At 36.8% G+C, this 20,646-nt stretch overlaps 1 protein-coding gene across 3 annotated transcripts in view; it reads left to right on the top strand.

Moving 5' to 3' along the window:
• The window catches only part of TAFA2 (TAFA chemokine like family member 2), a 507,397-nt gene that overhangs the window by 186,648 nt on the left and 300,103 nt on the right, over positions 1-20,646 (top strand). The gene's annotated exons all lie outside the window — the stretch shown is intronic.

The following is a 20,646-nucleotide window of genomic DNA, read 5'->3' as shown; positions in this document are numbered from 1 at the left end:
CCTATGAGTGAGAACATGTGGTGTTTGATTTTGTGTTCTTGTGTCAGTTTGCTGAGAATGATGGTTTCCAGGTTCATCCATGTCCCTACAAAGGACACAAACTCATCGTTTTTGATGGCTGCATAATATTCCATGGTGTATATGTGCCACATTTTTCCTGTCCAGTCTATCATCGATGGGCATTTGGGTTGGTTCCAGGTCTTTGCTATTGTAAACTGTGCTGCGATGAACATTCGTGTGCATGTGTCCTTATAGTAGAACGATTTATAATCCTTTGGGTATATGCCCAGTAATGGGATTGCTGGGTCAAATGGAATTTCTATTTCTAGGTCCTTGAGGAATCGCCACACTGTCTTCCACAATGGTTGAACTAATTTACACTCCCATCAACAGTGTAAAAGTGTTCCTATTTCTCCACATCCTCTCAGCATCTGTTGTCTCCAGATTTTTTAATGATCGCCATTCTAACAGGCGTGAGATGGTATCTCAATGTAGTTTTGATTTGCATTTCTCTAATGACCAGTGATGATGAGCATTTTTTCATATGCTTGTTGACCTCATGTATGTCTTGTTTTGTAAAATATCTGTTCATATCCTTCGCCCATTTTTGAATGGGCTTGTTTGTTTTTTTCTTGTAAATCTGTTTTAGCATGTTGTAAATTCTGGATATCAGCCCTTTGTCAGACGGGTAGGCTGCAAAAATTTTTTCCCATTCTGTTGGTTGCCGATTCACTCTATTGACTGTTTCTTTTGCCGTGCAGAAGCTGTGGAGTTTGATTAGGTCCCGTTTGTCTATTTTGGCTTTTGTTGCCAATGCTTTTGGTGTTTTGGTCATAAAGTCCTTGCCTACACCTATGTCCTGAATGGTTTTCCCTAGGTTTCCTTCTAGTGTTTTTATGGTGTTAGGTCTTATGTTTAAGTCTTTAATCCATCTGGAGTCAATTTTAGTGTAAGGTGTCAGGAAGGGATCGAGTTTCTGCTTTCTGCATATGGTTAGCCAGTTTTCCCAACACCACTTATTGAACAGGGAATCCTTTCCCCATTGATTGTTTTTATCAGGTTTGTCAAAGATCGGGTGGTTGTAGATATGTTGTGTCGCCTCCGAAGCCTCTGTTCTGTTCCATTGGTCTACATCTCTGTTTTGGTACCAGTACCATGCTGTTTTGATTACTGTAGCCTTGTAGTATAGTTTGATGTCTGGTAGTGTGATGCCTCCCACTTTGTTCTTTTTGCTTAGAATTGACTTGGCTATGCGGGCTCTCTTTTGTTTCCATATGAAGTTTAAGGTGGTTTTTTCCAGTTCTGTGAGGAAGGTCATTGGTAGCTTGATGGGGATAGCGTTGAATCTGTAAATTACTTTGGGCAGTATGGCCATTTTCACAATATTAATTCTTCCTAACCATGAACATGGAATGTTTCTCCATCTGTTTGTGTCCTCTCCTATTTCGTTGAGCAGTGGTTTGTAGTTCTCCTTGAAGAGGTCCTTTATGTTCCTTGTTAGTTGTATTCCTAGGTATTTTATTCTCTTTGTAGCAATTGTGAATGGCAGTTCCTTCTTGATTTGGTTCTCTTTAAGTCTGTTATTGGTGTATAGGAATGCTTGTGATTTTTGCACATTGATTTTGTATCCTGAGACTTTGCTGAAGTTGCTTATCAGTTTCAGGAGATTTTGGGCTGAGATGATGGGGTCTTCTAGATATGCAATCATGTCGTCTGCAAATAGAGACAATTTGACTTCCTCCTTTCCTAATTGAATACCCTTTATTTCTTTTTCTTGCTTGATTGCTCTGGCTAGAACTTCCAGTACTATATTGAATAGGAGTGGTGAGAGAGGGCATCCTTGTCTAGTTCCAGATTTCAAAGGGAATGCTTCCAGTTTTTGCCCATTCAGTATGATATTGGCTGTCAGTTTGTCATAAATAGTTTTTATTATTTTGAGATAAATTCTGTCGATACCTAGTTTATTGAGAGTTTTTAACATAAAGGGCTGCTGAATTTTGTCAAAGGCCTTCTCTGCATCAATTGAGATAATCATGTGGTTTTTGTCTTTGGTTCTGTTTATGTGGTGAATTACATTTATAGACTTGCATATATTGAACCAGCCTTGCATCCCCGGGATGAATCCTACTTGATCATGGTGGATAAGCTTTTTGATGTGCTGTTGTAATCGGCTTGCCAGTATTTTATTGAAGATTTTTGTATCTATGTTCATCATGGATATTGGCCTATAGTTTTCTTTTCTTGTTGAGTCTCTGCTGGGTTTTGGATTAGGATGATATTGGTCTCATAGAATGATTTGGGAAGGATTCCCTCTTTTTGGATTATTTGGAATAGTTTCAGAAGGAATGGTACCAGTTCCTCTTTGTATGTGTGGTAGAATTCGGCTGTGAACCCATCTGGACCTGGGCTTTTTTTGGGTGGTAGGCTCTTAATTGCTGCCTTGACTTCAGACCTTGTTATTGGTCTATTCAGGGTTTCGACTTCTTCCTGGTTTAGGCTTGGGAGGAGGCAACTGTCCAGGAATTTATCCATTTCTTTCAGGTTTTCTAGTTTACGTGCATAGAGTTGTTTGTAATAATCTCTGATGATGGTTTGAATTTCTGTGGCATCTGTGGTGATATCCCCTTTATCATTTTTTATTGCATCTATTTGGTTATTCTCTCTTTTCTTTTTTATTAGTCTGGATAGTGGTCTATTTTGTTGATCTTTTCAAAAAACCAGCTCCTGGATTTATTGATTTTTTTTGTAGGGTTTTTTGTATCTCTATCTCCTTCAATTCTGCTCTGATCTTAGTTATTTCTTGTCTTCTGCTAGGTTTTGAGTTTTTTTGATCTTGCTCCTCTAGCTCTTTCAATTTTGACGATAGGGTGTCAATTTTAGATCTCTCCTTTCTTCTCATGTGGGCACTTATTGCTATATATTTTTCTCTAGAGACTGCTTTAAATGTGTCCCAGAGATTCTGGTATGTGGTGTCTTTGTTCTCGTTGGTTTCGAAGAACATCTTTATTTCTGTCTTCATTTCATTGTTTATCCAGTCAAAATTCAGGAGAAAGTTGTTCATTTTCCATGACACTGTGCGGTTCTGGGTTGGCTTCTGAATTCTGAGTTCTAACTTGATTCCACTGTGGTCTGAGAGACTGTTTGTTATGGTTTCTGTTCTTTTGCATTTGCTGAGGAGTGATTTACTTCCAATTATGTGGTCAATTTTAGAGTAGGTGTGATGTGGTGCTGAGAAGGATGTATATTCTGTGGATTTGGGGTGAAGAGTTCTGTAAATGTCTATTAGGTTTGCTTGTTCCAGGTCTGAGTTCAAGTCCTGGATAGCCTTGTTAATTTTCTGTCTCGTTGATCTGTCTAATATTGACAATGGTGTGTTGAAGTTTCCCACTATTATTGTGTGGGAGTCTAGGTCTCTTTGTAAGTCTTTAAGAACTTGCCTTATGTGTCTGGGTGCTCCTGTATTAGGTGCGTATATATTTAGGATCGTTAGCTCTTCTTGTTGCGTTGATCCTTTTACCATTACGTAATGTCCTTCTTTGTTTCTTTTGATCTTTGTTGCTTTAAAGTCTATTTTATCAGAGATGAGAATTGCAACTCCTGCTTTTTTTTGCTCTCCATTTGCTTGGTAAATCTTCCTCCATCCTTTTATTTTGAGCCTTTGTGTATCCTTGCATGTGAGGTGGGTTTCCTGGATACAGCACACTGATGGGTTTTGGCTTTTTATCCTATTTGCCAATCTGTGTCCTTTGATTGGGGCATTTAGTCCATTTACATTTAGGGTTAATATTGTTAAGTGTGAATTTGATCCTGTCATTTTGATGCTAGCTGGCTGTTTTGCCCATTGGTTGATGCTGATTCTTCATTGTGTTGATGCTCTTTACCATTTGGTGTGTTTTTGGAGTGGCTGGTACTGGTTGTTCTTTTCTATGTGTAGTGCCTCCTTCAGGAGCTCCTGTAAAGCTGGTCTGGTGGTGATGAAATCTCTGAGTACTTGCTTGTTCTCAAAGGATTTTATTTTTCCTTCACTTATGAAGCTTAGTTTGGCTGGATATGAAATTCTGGGTTGAAAGTTCTTTTCTTTAAGGATGTTGAATATCGGCCCTCACTCTCTTCTGGCCTGTAGGGTTTCTGCTGAGAGATCTGCTGTGAGTCTGATGGGTTTCCCTTTATGGGTAACCTGACCTTTCTCTCTGGCTGCCCTTAGTGTTTTCTCCTTCTTTTCGACCCTGATGAATCTGATGATTATGTGCCTTGGGGTTGCTCTTCTAGAGGAATATCTTTGTGGTGTTCTCTGTATTTCCTGGACTTGAATCTTGGCCTGCCTTGCTAGGTTGGGGAAGTTTTCCTGGATAATATCCTGAAGAGTATTTTCCAGCTTGGATGCATTCTCTTTGTCACATTCAAGTACACCTATCAAACGTAGATTAGGTCTTTTCACATAGTCCCATAATTCTTGTTGACTTTGTTCATTCCCTTTTACTCTGTTTTCTCTAATCTTGCCTTCTCGTTTTATTTCATTGAGTTGATCTTTGACCTCTGATATCCTTTCTTCTGCTTGGTCAATTCGGCTGTTGAAACTTGTGCATGCTTCGCGAGGTTCTCGTGTTGTGTTTTTCAGCTCCATCAATTCACTCATATTCCTCTCTAAGTTGTCCATTCTCATTAGCATTTCATCAAGTCTTTTTTCAAGGTTCTTGGTTTCTTTGCATTGGGTTAGAACATGTTCTTTTAGCTCACGGAAGTTTCTTATTATCCGTTTTCTGAAAGCTGATTCTGTCATTTCATCACACCCATTCTCCATCCAGTCTTGTTCCCTTGCTGGTGAGGAGTTGCGCTCCCTTGCAGGAGGAGAGGTGTTCTGGTTTTCGGTGTTTTCATCCTTTTTGCGCTGGTTTCTTCCCATCTTTGTGGATTTATCCACCTATCGACTTTGTAGTTGCTGTCTTTCTGATTTTGGTAATTTTAAGTCTGCAGCAGCTGAACTCATAAACCCCCTTTTCTTCCCCCCAGGTGTTCTGTCCCAGAGAGTTAGGGCTTTATGTTTTCCCGCTGTCTTGCTACCGTTTTCCCTGCCCACAAGGTGGCAGCCTAGTCACACTCAGCCTGCAGAGGCTTCGCTGAGCTGCTGTGGGCTCCGCGCAGCTTCCGTGTGAACTTCCCTGCAGTCCTGTTTATTTGGGTGTAGTTAGAACTGCTTCCGCTATGTTGGCCTGCCCCTGTCGTGACGGAGTCTCTGTAGTGGCGGGTTACCTTGGTTATGGCAAATTGCCCTGGGAACTGCAGGGTGTTTCCCAATGGAGGCCGCCCCTCCCCCACAGAGCTGGACCGTCCCGGGTTCAGCTATGCTTCCCGTGGCGCCCTCTTTGCCCGGGAATCTCTTGGCTTGACTCTCTGCCTCAGCTCCCCTTGCTGGCTCAGAGGGAACTCAGTCTCTCTCACTCTGCTCAAGGAGCCGCTGCCCCCCGCCCCAGGGTGTAAGCTGAGCGGCCGCGCCGTGCTGGTCAGACCAGCAGCACTGGCGACCCGTGGGGCTCCTCCTCCTGTGAATCTCCTGGTCTGTGGGCAGTAAAAATCCGTCTGGAAATGCAGCGTCCACTCACCCTCTGCACCTTCTCTCGGAGCTGCAATCCCGAGTTCCTCCTAATCGGCCATCTTGGATCCGTCTCCTCTTATAAATTCTTAGTACTTATTTATTGCAGGAATGCCCAGTACTTTATATCTCATCTCTCCCCATTTCCATGGGGAAATTTCCTGATTTTCCCAAACTATAAGACTTTCAATTGAGATCAATATTCTAGGAAGATTTCTCCATAAATATTTTGGGAAATCTCACTAGGAATTGAAAGTATATTGCCATGTGGGATGAATAAGAAGCTTTCCCATTATTGATCATTTATTTCCATTCATTCTGATAATTATAACATAGTAGTGAGCATGAATGGTAGTTTAGGTCATCATTATAAACAGAATGCCTGAATATTGGCTGCTTGTTTTCTTTTATTGAGTGAATTGCATGCTGATGATTGAAAATCAGCAAGTGTTCACTTGGTACAGGTGTTTATAAAATATATGCCATATTAATGTGAAAAACAAGAGGAACCATACTTTAGTGAAATAACCTGGTATTTAACTTGTAGAAAATCATATTTTTCAGGGAAAAAGTCATCTTGCAGTTGGCTCAAAACAGTAATGGAGAATATAACAAAATACGCTCCAGAGTAAAAATAATTTCGCCATGTTCCCAACTCTTAGGCCTTGGTTAGTTGAGTTAATTTTAAGATAGAATATATTTTGTTATTCTCTGTATTACTAACTCCTTAACAACCAAAATTGTATCATATATCATTGTGTATATTGCAGTACATGGCACAGTTTCTTGTATGTAGCAAGAATACATATACTTGCTGAATTAAATTGCATTTATAAATAGTTCAAACTATTTATAACAAAATACTAATATCTAAAATGCTTTCTTAGAGTACTTTTTCCAAATATGTGTAATTTTTATAGAAATTTAGTTAAATAATGATATCAGTATTTATTCACTGAGAGTCTACAGTACCTTAAGCCATTTTTTTGCACATTAAATCATGTAAATTAAAAAAATGAAATAAAGTTGGTATTAATCCTCCTTCCCCTCAAGGAAACTGAGGCTCAGGGAAATTAAATAACTTGAGTTTATGTATGAAACAATGATAGTATTTACTTTATAGGGTTTGTGAAGATTAGCTGGGATGGATTATGGACCAAATTTCCTGGTGCATGGTAAGCCCTCAGTAATTTAGCTATCTATTATCATTAAGGGCATACAACTAAAAAGTTGTAGAGTTGGGATTAGATCACTGATCTGTTTCACTCCAGAGCTCATGCTCTTATCTTCATTGCATTCCAACTCCCCTGACCTACATGTATGGCAGAAATAATTATTCTTCCTATTACGAACTCCTGAAGGGTGAAGGATGAGACTTTTTCTTTGGTATCACTTACTGGTACCCTGTACACACAATAATAAATGTTGTTGACAGTTTGACTGGCTTGGTGGTGACACTGTTTCTGGTTTTGCTATTGATGTGAATGATTGGTAGGATGGTTGATTCTGAGAAGGGCTTGAAGGAATGTTGTTGCAATATGCCTTACATTTTTTATTAGAAAAGGAGGTTTTCTCTTCAGTCATATGCCACTTGCACCTTGATTCTAAATTTTATTTCCCTGGTGCCTGTGGGAAGAAGGTTCTGAGGGCAGTTGGAGTGTTCAGGCAGTGTTAACATTTTCCAGTTAGCTTTCCCAGCATTTTCCGACTTCATCCTTAAGTCATTTCTGGTAGCTGTGTCCTTAGGATTTTTTCAGAGTTAAGCCTTTTAATTTGAGGGGTGAAAATTTCTTTGTGTTTTGGAGGTGAAAGAATTAAAAAATAATCACTGAGTCTCACAGTCCTGGAGAGCTTTCCTGAAAGGGAATTTAAGTAAAAAATGAGCTGTCGGCATCCTTGAGGTTTCTCACTGGTCACATAATGATACATCATTTGTCAAACGTGGTTGTCTTCCTTCACTTGAAGCTCCTGCTGTTGGTAGTGTTTCTCCATATTTGTGCACATGGAACTCAAAAACAAACTCGGGAATCAGAGTTCTGTACATGTGCCTGGTAAATGACTACTACCTTGTCTGAAAATACAGCTGCCATGTGCATTTTTACAATTAATATATCAGTTCTTTTTGTCGTTTTCTTCCAGCATAAAATTTACCATTGTAACTATTTTTAAGTGTGCAGTTTGATGGCATTACCTCTATTAATGTTGTGTAACCATTACTACCATACAGCTCTGAAACTTTTTCATCTTCCCAAAATAGAATTCTATACCCATCAAATACAAATCCCCGTTCTCCTCTCCTTTCGCCCCCTTGCAACCATTATTCTACTTTCTGCATCTGTGAATTGGACAACTCGTGTCTCAGCTTTATAACTCCATGATTTATTTGTTTAAATTGAGGGCTACCATCTTCTCTTTTCCTTGCTGTGGTTATTATCTTATTATTGGGATTGATGTCTCACTGCCGGATCTATGTGAGGATGTGAACTTAATGCAGTTCTCTTGCAATAAGTAGTATACTCTGCTTCTCTATATAGTAACCTCTTAAATTTCATTATCACATCACGAGGGCAAGAACTGTATCTACTCTGCTCACCACTATATCATCAGTGTCTGGTACATTGTTTGCACTTTGTAGAAAATCAATATATGTATTTATAGAATAAACAAATGCTGCTGATCTTTATCATTAAAAAATCTATTTAAAAACCAGTTACTGAGATTTCCTACTATGTAGGAGATCAGCTAATTCTGGAACTCTTATTCTCCTGTGACTCTATCTCTAAAAATGAGTTGTGGTGATATAAACCAAAGATTATGAGCCTATGCATCTAAATCATTTATTCTTTAATTTATTCGTCAAATATTTATCGAGTATCTGTTATGTTTTAGATGTGGTCTGTGCAATGGTGCACAAAATTGACATGATGCTTGGACTCAGCCCTAGTTTAGCAGAGAATATAAACTATAAAAAGTGAACAAACAAATGATATATTAGTTGTAAATTATAAGCAGGGAAAAGATGGAATGCTACCAGAAAGATCAAGGATGGAGCAGACAAGTTTAAATTGAAGAAAGTTGGAGAAATGTTAACTTTTCATATTTGTGAATAGTTGTTTTCTTGCATAGGAGAGGAGGGCTCATTTGTAATACTGGAAGAGGTGCTAGGATAAACTTTCTTAGAAAACAGATTTTGGTTAATTATGGAAGAATTTGCTAGTAGAGCTCTTCACGATGAAATTGATGACTTTTTTTTTTTTTTTTTTGGAGGTTGTCTGTCCTATCACTGAAGCTATTGGGCATAGTATTGTGGAGTTATGTGGTCCACCACTGGCAGGGTAGTTTCCAAATCTGGTTGGTCATGAGAATTACCAGTTTATGTGGAAAGCTCTAGCACAATGCTTGATATTTAATAGTTCTGTGCATATTTAGTTATGGCAGCCAAGATGAAAAGTACTGACAACTGAACATGATTTTATTTTATTTATTTTATTTTTTTGAGACAGAGTCTGGCTATGTCACCCAGGCTGGAGTGCAATGGTGCCATCTGCTCACTGCAGCCTCTGCCTCCTGGGTTGAAGCAATCCTCTTGCCTCAGCCTCCTGACTAGCTTGAACTACAAGGCATGCACCACTATGCCCGGCTCATTTTTGTATATATATTTTTTAACATGGAGCTTAGTCATGTTGCGCAGGCTGGTCTTGAACGGCTCAAGTGATCTGCCTGCCTTGGCCTCCCAAAGTGCTGGGATTACAGGCATGAACCACTGCACCCAACCTGAACATGATTTTGAATTATTTTCAGCTCACAAACACAGAATAAATTGTGCAGCAACATTGGTGAATACACTATCTTATTGGGTGGTAAATGTTGATATCTTGCTGCCAAAGTTGGTTCTCTAATATGTTAAATTTACCCTGTATTTTTGAGGATGTAGCATAATTCTTTGTATTTTATTGCCTGAAGTATGAAATTAAGGTTTTTGATGTCAGAAGGATGTTTTGACTTAATGTGTGTTTATATAATAGAGGGGAATAATATATATTTTAAAGATTTTGTTAAATGCATTCCCCAGTAGTTCACTAAGATATCAGTTAACAGTCAGATACCAAGTATTTAAGAAGCATCTAGTGTGTCCTGGCACTATTAATGGAAAGTGTGTCCAAGATAGTTAATTTCCCTTCTGCATATATTAATGAGACCTATTAGGTAGACTTTGTAAGTTAGAACCTGTTGCCATTATATCAATTGTTATAAAAGTGCAATAGTATTTTGGCTTTTGATTGTGCTGTAGGCTATATTTGAAGGTGACCTTAAATTATCAACTAACTTACAACTAATTTGTTATATTTACACATTGAATCTCTCAGTGTCTAATGTTAGATGATCAAGACTTGAAGCCTGAGTAGTTGAGTGAATGAGATATGTTATTAAACAGAGCAACCTGACTTCAATGCCTTTCACTGAAATTTCATATTATTGCAGTTCATTAAATGATTCCATACAACTTACAATGCAGTTCATTACTCACACTGTGGTATTAGACTAGTAATAAGAGTGATTTTTCTAATAGACTAACTCCAGCAGAGCCACCATGCTGTGTGATGATGCTGTGTGTAGTGTTAAATATCTGGATACAGATTTGGCCTGGAGAATTAGGTATTGGAATTTTAGACTTACTATTAACTTAAGTCTCAAATGGCACCCATTAGCAGTAGGAAGTCCTCTTTCCTTTTTATTGTTGTGTATTTATGAACATACCTACTTTTATAATATATTAACCAGGAAAATTGTGTTCTACTTGATCCTGCATTAGTCCAAACCTGTTACATGCTATGATTAGAGATTTATGAGTGGGTAGTGGCAGGCATTGATTTCTATTGTGCTGCCCTTACAGCAAATACCACAAATTCGTAAGCTACAAAGCTTAAATTTATCTCACTGATTTCCATGTAGTAAAATTCTATCTCATTTATAGTCTGAGAGTCTGTCTAATCCTTCTTAAGCAGCCTATCTTGCTGAACTTACTGATTTACGATTTTTTTTTTTTTGTCTACAAACTGCAAATGTTCAATAATGGGCTAAATTCACATGATGGCACCTGCAGATAATCTAAATGCTCCCCTCATAATCTTTGTGATTTACACATGGGACTATGAATGCCTCTTGAGCAAGAAATTAATTTCTAGCATTTTATTTTTTTATTATTTTTTTTTTGAGTCGGAGTTTCGCTCTTGTTACCCAGGCTGGAGTGCAATGGCGCGATCTCGGCTCACCACAACCTCCGCCTCTTGGGTTCAGGCAATTCTCCTGCCTCAGCCTCCTGAGTAGCTGGGATTACAGGCACGCACCACCGTGCCCAGCTAATTTTTTGTATTTTTAGTAGAGATGGGGTTTCACCATGTTGACCAGGATGGTCTTGATCTCTTGACCTCGTGATCCACCCACCTTGGCCTCCCAAAGTGCTGGGATTACAGACGTGAGCCACTGCACCCGGCAATTTCTAGCATTTTGATAAAGAGAATATACAAGTATGCATTGAGACTCTGAATTCTTTTGTTAACTGGGCAAATTTCTGGGCAATTTTGTCTGAAGCATGAGTGTACTTTCATGATTTTCTGCAAACTACATTTCCCTCCAGTGTTTAGATTTAAGTGATTTTTTTAAACCTTGTAATAATCAGGAAAATAGAATTTTATTTTTTATCTTCAGAGTATATTATTTGTGTAATATTTAGTAGTATCATAGTACCAAAAATACTGATGCTCTTTTTAACTTGTAAGTTTAAATTTTGGGTACTATGTTTCAGATTGGATTATTTCCCATTATATTTTCAAATATTTTCTTCTGTACTTTTAGGAATAAGACAAACTCTGAGATGGAATAATTTGGATACGGTTTTACTCCTATAGAGACTTTTCTACTTTTGTGCTTTGAGAAAATTCAATAAGAATGCAAGCAACGAAATTTTGAAGATGCTTATAAAAATAGGAAATGCCTCATTCTGACCATAGGCACCCTTGTACCTTCACAAAGCATCGGCAGAGGTTAAAACAAATCAACAGTCTGCTTTTTTGAAAAATGCTGAAATATGAGAAAAATGATATGTGTGTCTCCAGATGCCTTCAATAGGGGTACATCACCTAATGGAAAATAGAAGTGACAAAAATAAGAGTTTTATTACAGACAAAATGTTTTGTTTTCTATATTTGCTTTAGGAGAAAAGCAGTCTTATCAGGGTTTTAATAATGTGACAGTCAGATAATTAACATTCATTGATGTTTCTCAATGGACCAGGGTATATGAGTGGGTTGGAGTTCTTATTATCAGCACTAAATCACTTTACTCTCCACTGAATATGACTGAAAATATTAAGCCTTAGAAATTACAGATTTCTACAGATTCTAGCAGTAATGTTCAGCATGCACTACGAAATGATTTAAGAACACTTGAAAATCTTGTACAAACAATTGTCAGTAGTGTATAAGCACTATTAGGGATCTAGTCTCATAGAAGCCTATGAATAGTGCTTATAATTTCCTTAGCATTTGTGTGCTGAGAGATCAACTAAATGTTTTACAAATGTGAAGTCAGCTCTAGCTCTATTTTACAGATGAGGCAAACTGAGGTTTACAGAAGAGCTTAGTGCAGTTGCAGGGGTTTTAACTCTGGTCTCTTATATGAGCCCACTGGCTGGCTACCTTATACTATTGTTTCAAATTAATGTTTTTGTATAGATATTTTGAATGTTGGAAAAGTAAACCTATAGTACAAAAATGTAAAAGTTAATGGAGAAGGGTGTGTTTCTTAGGCACATTTAAGTATGTTATGAGACTACCTCAATTGGCCAGTCACCTTTATACTTTTTTGGCACTAGAATAGCTATTTGGGGGCAGTTGCCAAAGAGTGTTGAATTATTTAAACACACAGTACTTTGTCACCAAGGCATTCCTATCAGTGTCTGCAGACGGAAAGGGAAGGAAGATGAGTTTATTCTATGTGATCAGATAATTATTATAATGGAAAAAAACATGGACTAGGAGGTAGTGGACCTCAGTTCATATCTAAGAATTGCTCATTGTTTAACTTTGTATGTTTCACAAGTTTTTAGAATACTGGTTTCCTCATCTGCAAAACAAGGAATAGAATTCTCTTACTGCTTTCTGTGAGTAACACACAGATGGAATGATGTAACACATCACTTTGAATGGCTTAGTCACTTGAAATAATATTTGACTTTCACATAATTTACATTTTTATATCTGATAAAGCCAAGTGAGTGTTTCTGAATTGCTCCATATCTAAATGATTTGTGTCTCTTTGACTTTTCTTTGAGAGCTTTTCATAGTGGTAATGTTAAATACAAATCAAAAATCATCTCTGCCATGTTATTTCTTCTATCAGCTCTAAAGAGGTTGGGATTATTACAATCTTCAAATGCCCAGAAGCTATCAGTTCCTGGTACATAGTAGACACTTAAGAAATGCTTTTTAAATGAATAAATGAATGCATCCAAAAAAATTGAGCTTTCTCTGGTGCTACTTGATACCAATGTAAGAAGGATGAGTAAAAGAGAACATGATGATTTTATGAATAAGGGCACCTGCGTCATCTTTTGGCTTTATGATGTTCCCCAAATTCACTTAATTGACTTTCAAATTGTTTAAGCGTGTGTTTTGCAAAATGCTATAAAGACCTGAAATTATGTGTTTAATATGATTATTCTATGTGTGACCAGGTACTGGAGTTCTCATTGCTCTGTTTTTGTTTTTAAAAAACGACTACTTGGCTAAAAGATTGTCCCTTATGTCATGTGTGTTCATTTGTAATAGGAGATTTTCACTGATAAACGTGATTAAGTTACAAAAATTTACTAGTTAGAAAAGTTGATCATTTGAGACGATCCAAGTACGATTGCAACAACAGTCCTTTTTTTGTCAATTTCTGTCATTTGATTTTTCTCTATTCGACCCAACAGTTTTCTTTCAAAGGTCAGTTCTGTCATCATGTGCAATAAAGGGCCTAAAATGTTGGCAATAAAATGGATAGTGTCAGGCATTTGTCAAAACACCAAATAACTGCAATCATCTTTCTCGTGTGTAATCCTGATGCGTCTAGACAGACAGCAATGCCAGAAAGCTAACTAGGAATATTTGGACATGTTACCAATTTCATTATTTTGCTTATTCCTTAGGGATTCCAAGCATACCTAAAATGTGTTCATCTCACAGCTGGGTGTTATAGTAGTGATATTTTAAATAGAATATCATATTTCTTTATGATGAATTTTAGATATGTCATTTTTGAATTAGACTTAGATGTTATATTGTGTGATGATGTGTTAAAATACTTTTAATAGAGTTTGGCAGTATCATAAGAAAAAAATAGTAGGTACTAGCATATGCTCACACATTTAAACTTTGTTTTCTTCCTGTTACTGCTTTACCTATTCAGTTCTTGAATAACATTATTCTATTATAGTTTTAAAAAGTGTAGAAACTATGTGAAATATTTGATATTTAACCACTTAACTCCAGTAATGTGGTATTTTTATAGATTATTTCTAGTTGCTGTATTTTATTTGTCTTAAAATATCCGATCAAAGGGAAATGACAACAACACAGAAGAAAAAATATTTTACATGGTAGTGCATTGAATTATTTAAACATCCAATCAAACTTTTTTCATGGTGTTCCCAAATTTATTTAGTTGATTTGCTTATACTTTATTTCTTTGTAAAGAATTATGAGGACTTTATGTTAAGTGAAATAAGCCAGACACAGAAAGACACATACCACATAATCTCACTCGTGGAATTTTTAAAGATTGATCTCATAGAAGTAGAGAGTAGGATAGTGGTTATCAGAGGCTGGGAAGGGTAGAGGTATGAGGAAATGTTGGCCAATGGGTACAAAATTCCAGTTAGAAGGAATCAGTTCTGGTGTTCTATTGGACAGTAGGGTTCACTATATTTAACAATAAAGTACTGTATATTTTAAAATAACTAGAAGAGAGAATTTTGAATGCTCTCACCACAAAGACATGATAAATGTTTGAGGTGATAGATTTGCTAATTACCTTGATTTGATCATTATACAGTGTATATATGTATGTAAATATCACATTGTACCCCATATTATTATGTATCAATTAAAAACAAAGCAAAACTTTAAAAAAAGTTAAGAGGACTTCTGAAAGTATACTACTAGCAATCAAAAGAAAGAAGATGGGGTCTGTTTTTTAAGATGATCTATTTTTATAAAATTACAGGATGGGGCCCTGGAAGTCATTAGATCACTCTCCCATTCAAAGCAGAAATTATCTCTGTAATATTCCTGATAAGTTCATTTACTTACCCATTCATCAAATATTTATGACCTACTGTGAACTAGGTTCCCTTCTAGTCCTGTGAACAGAACAGTGAATCACATAAGTTAAGTATCTGCTTCACAGAACTTGCTTCCTTGTGGGAAGATATGGATTATGAATAAAACAAAATCACTGTGATAATAACAAGTAATAAATATTACAAAGATCAAGGTAAGGGGATGTGGTGATTTTGCATAGGGTGATAAAGGAAGTTCTTTTTGATATAAGGACATTTATGCCGATGCCTAAATAAGCTGTAAGAAGAGGCTGTGTGTATATCTGTGTAAAGAACATTACAATATAGGGGTCAGCAAATGAAAAAGTCCCTGGGAAATGATGTGCTCAGCATGCTCCAGGAATAGGAAGGGGTCAGTATGGCTCGAGCAGAAGGAGCACAGGGGTTGGGAAAAATGGTAGGAGAGGTGACCAGGTGGCAGATCACACAGGACATATCTTCATTACTCTTCCCAGAGTTTCCTTCAATCATGCTTCACAGCCAAGACTCGTTTCTTAACACCTTATAAAAAGAAACATAGATTGTTCATTTAGTCTCATGAGATAAGAAATACTATGTTTATAATTGTTAAAGTAACTTGCAGACGTCTAAAGCACATATTTGTAATGAACATTTGTGATGAGCTAGGGATCTGTCTCCCTTTTTGCCTTGCAAGGAGATATTAAAAGGGTTTATGGGATTTTGCTGATGAACTGCGATAGAAAATGGTTGGGGAGAAGATAATATTGGTCACTGAATTTGGTGACTTTCATTTAAATGACAGTGTCAGGGCTTGCAATTGTTATTTTGAGGTTGATAAACTATTGATAGTTTATCAATAGTTTCTTCATAAAATATGGAAGAAATTTGGGTGGCTCCATCCATCTGAGGATGATTTTCCTTCTCTTCCTAACTGTAGCCTTTCTTAGACTTTAGTTAGTAGTAAAGCAAACATAAAATGCTAGAACAAATATAAATATTATTATTCAATGCCTTGTAAATCTATTTTATTTTCAATTTTAAGTACCTATATTAGAACATGATAGTTATTTTTAAATCAATCATTTGTAGGCTACTGTATTTCGGATCTTTAGATACATCTGCTATCCACATGAAATTCATAGGATCGCTTTGGTTTGAAGTATGACCATTTCCTCTTCTTGTCAGCAGAGGGCAGCTTCACAACCCTGTTTGCCTTTGTCAACAAAAAGCAGTAATGAAAGAGACAGGAAAGTTTAAAGAAAAAAAAAAGCACAATAAACTTTCAGATCTCATGTACGTGGTTTACAAAACAAAAGTATCCTCAAGATGGAAAGGAGTTTAGGATCTAGTCAGTACTACCATCACCAGATTAGATTTTATACTGTTCAAATCATCTAAAAGAGTAAAAGTGGTTTTAATAAATCAAGAGAAAAAAAACACAATAAATTTGTGCTACGAGTCTTCATAGTATTGTAAAAAAGAAAACAAGTTTATTTTGCTTAATAGAGATAGATAGGAAAAGGATGAAATGTAAATTTTAATAGATGATTTGAGGGTGGATTATCTAAGGCTTATTTTTGGATTTTGCAGTTCGTTCTTTCTCAGACATGATTTTTCATTGGCAGGTATGTGAATCAGAAGGAACATCAAACTTGAGTTGGATCACTTACTATTTGTGCAACTTAAGACAAATGAACTGTCTACACCTCACTTTGCTTATCTGTAAAATCCATATAGTATTTTTGAGATTTAATGGAAAGAAAGCAGGATGACAGAGAGGAAACTGCATTCTAGTTCATCTCTATAACCTTAGACAAACCACTGATCCTCTCTGGTCCTAATTTTCCTGCTCTCAGAATAAATAGTTTGAACTAGATTATCTATAATATGTATGGTGTGTAGTCCCTGAAAGCACTTTCATGCTAAAATTTCATATTAAAGTTGCTAGTAAGCTAGAAAGTGCTATATCCATATAACTAAATTAAAAATGCATTTCCTATATTTTAAAATTAAATTATATTCTCTATGAATTTCCAGAAACATATCTGTATTCTGAAGTCACAGATAATCTAAGATCTCATTGGAAATGGAAGGAAGGAAGAAGCAAGGCTAAAGTGGAGATGATGTCAATAAAATTAGAACCTTTCTTCCATTCATTCATTTATTCATTTATACTGTGTATATTACCTGATGTTTTGATAGACACATACATAGTAAATAAATGGTTACTAGAGTCAAGCAAATAAACATTGCCATTGTCTCACATAGTTACCTTCTTTTTGGTGGTAACATTTAAACTCTACTGTTCTAGCACATTTCTAGTATTTGATACAATATTATTAACTATAGTTTTTATCTTACACATTAGCTTTCTGATCATTGAAAGTTACATAACTGCAACTTTGAACTCTTTGACCTACATCTCTCCATGTAGTTTACCCCCTCATCCCATCCCTGGTAACCACTGTTCTATTGTCTTTTTATGTAGTTGACTTAAAAAAATTCCACAAATAAGTGAGATCATACATTATTTTTCTTTGTGAGTCTGGCCTATTTAATGTAGCATAATGTTCTCCAGGTTCATCCATGTTGTTGCAAATGATAGAATTTCCTTCATTTTTAAGGATGAATAATATATACTGTGTATCTGTACCAGATTATCCATTCACCCATTGATAGACACTTAGGTTGTGTTCATATCTCAGCTGTTATGAACAGTGCTGCAATGAATATGGGAGCACAGATAATTATACATGGCACTGATTTCATTTCCTTTGAGTATATACCCAACAGAGGAAATTCTGGGTCATATAGTAGTTCTGTATCTTGTCCATCCTGCTTATCTTAAAGACAATTTACACCCTATACATTCCCCACCAAACTTGGAGACATTCGTTTTTTTTCCTCTCTTTACTCATATCTGAGCAGAGACTAGATGCTTGTTCCTATTTTACAATACAGCTATTTTTAGCTTAAGTAACTTTTCTTCTTTTTAACACCTTTTTACTTCTTCTCTCTTCTAGCCATTGACTAGTAATACCAGAAACACCTTTCCAGCTGTCTCTTTATTTCATTTAAATGAGTTGAAAAGAATGTAACCATATCAGAGTAGCGCTGGTGATCCACTTGTAACAGGAATAAAGAAATCCATGCTTTGAAGTGAAAATAGACATAACAAAGACTTCATTTCTAAAAACTTAGGGTTTGAAGTTTCCTGCAGAATTAGCATAAAAGTTTTCATCTTTCTTCTCACTTTCTTTAATTATGTATGGTTGCTCTTAAGTGTTGGTCTTTAAGATAAAATAATACCTTTATAACTTATTTATTTTGCATTTTTGCTTAATTAATTGATATTATAATGATTTTAGTCACTGCTATCCATTTATAATATATAATATTTTAGACAACTGTAAACACAAAGTGCTTCTTTTATAGATGGACTTCTGGATCTACAATTCTGCAATTAAGAATGTTTTTTCTATATGGGAAGCAAATGTAGAAGTCTAACTTTTAGACTGTAACTTATGGGTCAATTAGGAACTTTCTCCTTTTTTTGCATGTACTTCTTGTAGAAAAATTGGAAATGAGAAATCTGAAAGTCTTTACTCAAGTTTGGTTCTGCTTCTATTGAAATCCAGCAAGTCGCAAATAGAAATGTATTTATGTTTAAATTATGTAAACATATTTATTGTGCATCTATATGTTAGCTATTGCTAATGGTACTTGGAATATGTAAGAGAACAAGATAGATCAAGATCTTTGTTCCTCATGGAGTCTAAATCCTAGTTTTGTAGACAACAAAGAAGCAATGAACACAATAAATAAACAAATTATATAGTAGAGTAGACATTTAGAAGTGCAGTGGTACAAAGAAAAATAGAGAAGGATATGAAGGATTGGGAGTGCCAGGCTGAGATGGATGGGTTGCAGTTTTAAATAGGATTTCAGAGAAAGCCACATTCAGAAGCTGAGATTTGAGCAAAATTTGAAGGCAAAAGAGGAAGTCATGAGAATATATCTAGGGTAAGAACATTCTAGGCAGAGGAAACAGTCAGTGCAAAGACTGAGGTGGAAGCATGTCTGGGGGAATAGAGGAACAGTGAGGGGCCCAGTGTAGCTGCCTGGATTGAGTTAGCAGATGAGAATAGGAGGTGAAATCAGACATAAGGGAGTGTGGTTCATGGCGGGCTTTGTAAGGCATTGCTTGGACTTGGTTTTTTCTCTCAGTGAGATGGAAGCCACTTGAGAGTATTGAATGGGTGAAGGACAGGTCTAGATTTACATTTTAAAAGGATCCTTTTGGCTACGATATTGACAATAGACTGTAGATGGAGAAAGACAGAAGCTGGGGAACCTGTTAGGAGGCTGATCCACATGAGAGATGCTGGTGGTGAGATGGGAAAGGAGTCAAGGATGTATGCAAGGGAGTGATTCCAATAATTGACAATTGAATTTAGTCTGAGCAAGAAGGGTAGAGAGATGTCAGAGGGTGAAGGACAGTAAAAAGTTAGTAAAATTTATGCTTTGCAAGAACTTATGGGGTTTAAGCATTTTTAGAGTGAATTGATGTACTGGAAGAAATAAGGTAGAAAGATAGATGCCTCCCAGGAGATGGATGCATAAAATTTAGATTTTAGAGGATTTGTAGGTAATAACAAGGTGAAGAATATAACTTGGGAATGAGAAGCTAGAATAGGGTGCATGATATGATTATTGGAGGAGAGAAATTCAGGAAGGGGCCAGGGTGTTGGAAGGACAATCTATATATGAATAGAAATAGCCGGCCGGGCGCGGTGGCTCAAGCCTGTAATCCCAGCACTTTGGGAGGCCGAGGCGGGTGGATCACGAGGTCAAGAGATCGAGACCATCCTGGTCAACATGGTGAAACCCCGTCTCTACTAATACAAAAAATTAGCTGGGCACGGTGGCGCGTGCCTGTAATCCCAGCTACTCAGGAGGCTGAGGCAGGAGAATTGCCTGAACCCAGGAGGCGGAGACTGCGGTGAGCCGAGATCGCGCCATTGCACTCCAGCCTGGGTATCAAGAGCGAAACTCCGCCTCAAAAAAAAAAAAAAAAAAAAAAAAAAAAAAAAAAAAAAGAAATAGCCAAAAATTAAGATAGGAGTTGTGTTCTAGAAAGTCATAGTAAACCGGGAGCTAAAATTGTCAAGCAATAAGTGGAAATGATTCAGGTATCAGTAGACTACATCAACAATTAGGGTTTGCAAGTGATGTAATCTGATGAGATGAGATTCTAAGCTAGGAAATTTTATGAAGAGAGGGGGAAAATAATTAGGAAGCTATCATGAGAAGCAAAAAGAACACCTCTCTTGCAGCTAGGCCCATTGTGCAAAAGTGAGAGAAAGCCAATACTTGAGATGCAAGGGAGGCAGTCTGCTCAGGGAGGAGCCAGGATTTCAGTTAGGAAAGAATGCTGAGATTACATGAGGGCTACTTGTAAGGAAAGGATAAACTGAAGGAGATGTTTTATGATTCAAGTGTGTGTCTCACAGAAATGTTTCCTTTTTATTATTCCCAAGAAATAAATCTAGAAATATTTATGGAATACCTGCAATATACAGAGTAGTATATCCTAGGCTATATGAAAACTCAGTGAAGCCCAAGACTTAATTGCAGTGCCCTTCCCTACCATATTATCACCAGTCTCTGAAGGTTTTTCTCATTGGTTGGACAAAGGGGACATGTGATGTGG

This window comes from Aotus nancymaae, unplaced genomic scaffold (genome assembly GCF_030222135.1).
Source record: "Aotus nancymaae isolate 86718 unplaced genomic scaffold, 86718_ANA_hifiasm-v0.15.2.pri h1tg000016l, whole genome shotgun sequence".
In the NCBI taxonomy this organism is placed as follows: Eukaryota; Metazoa; Chordata; class Mammalia; order Primates; family Aotidae; genus Aotus; species Aotus nancymaae.
The sequence above is the reverse complement of the archived record's forward strand: the minus strand, read 5'-3'. Positions and strand labels throughout refer to the sequence as shown.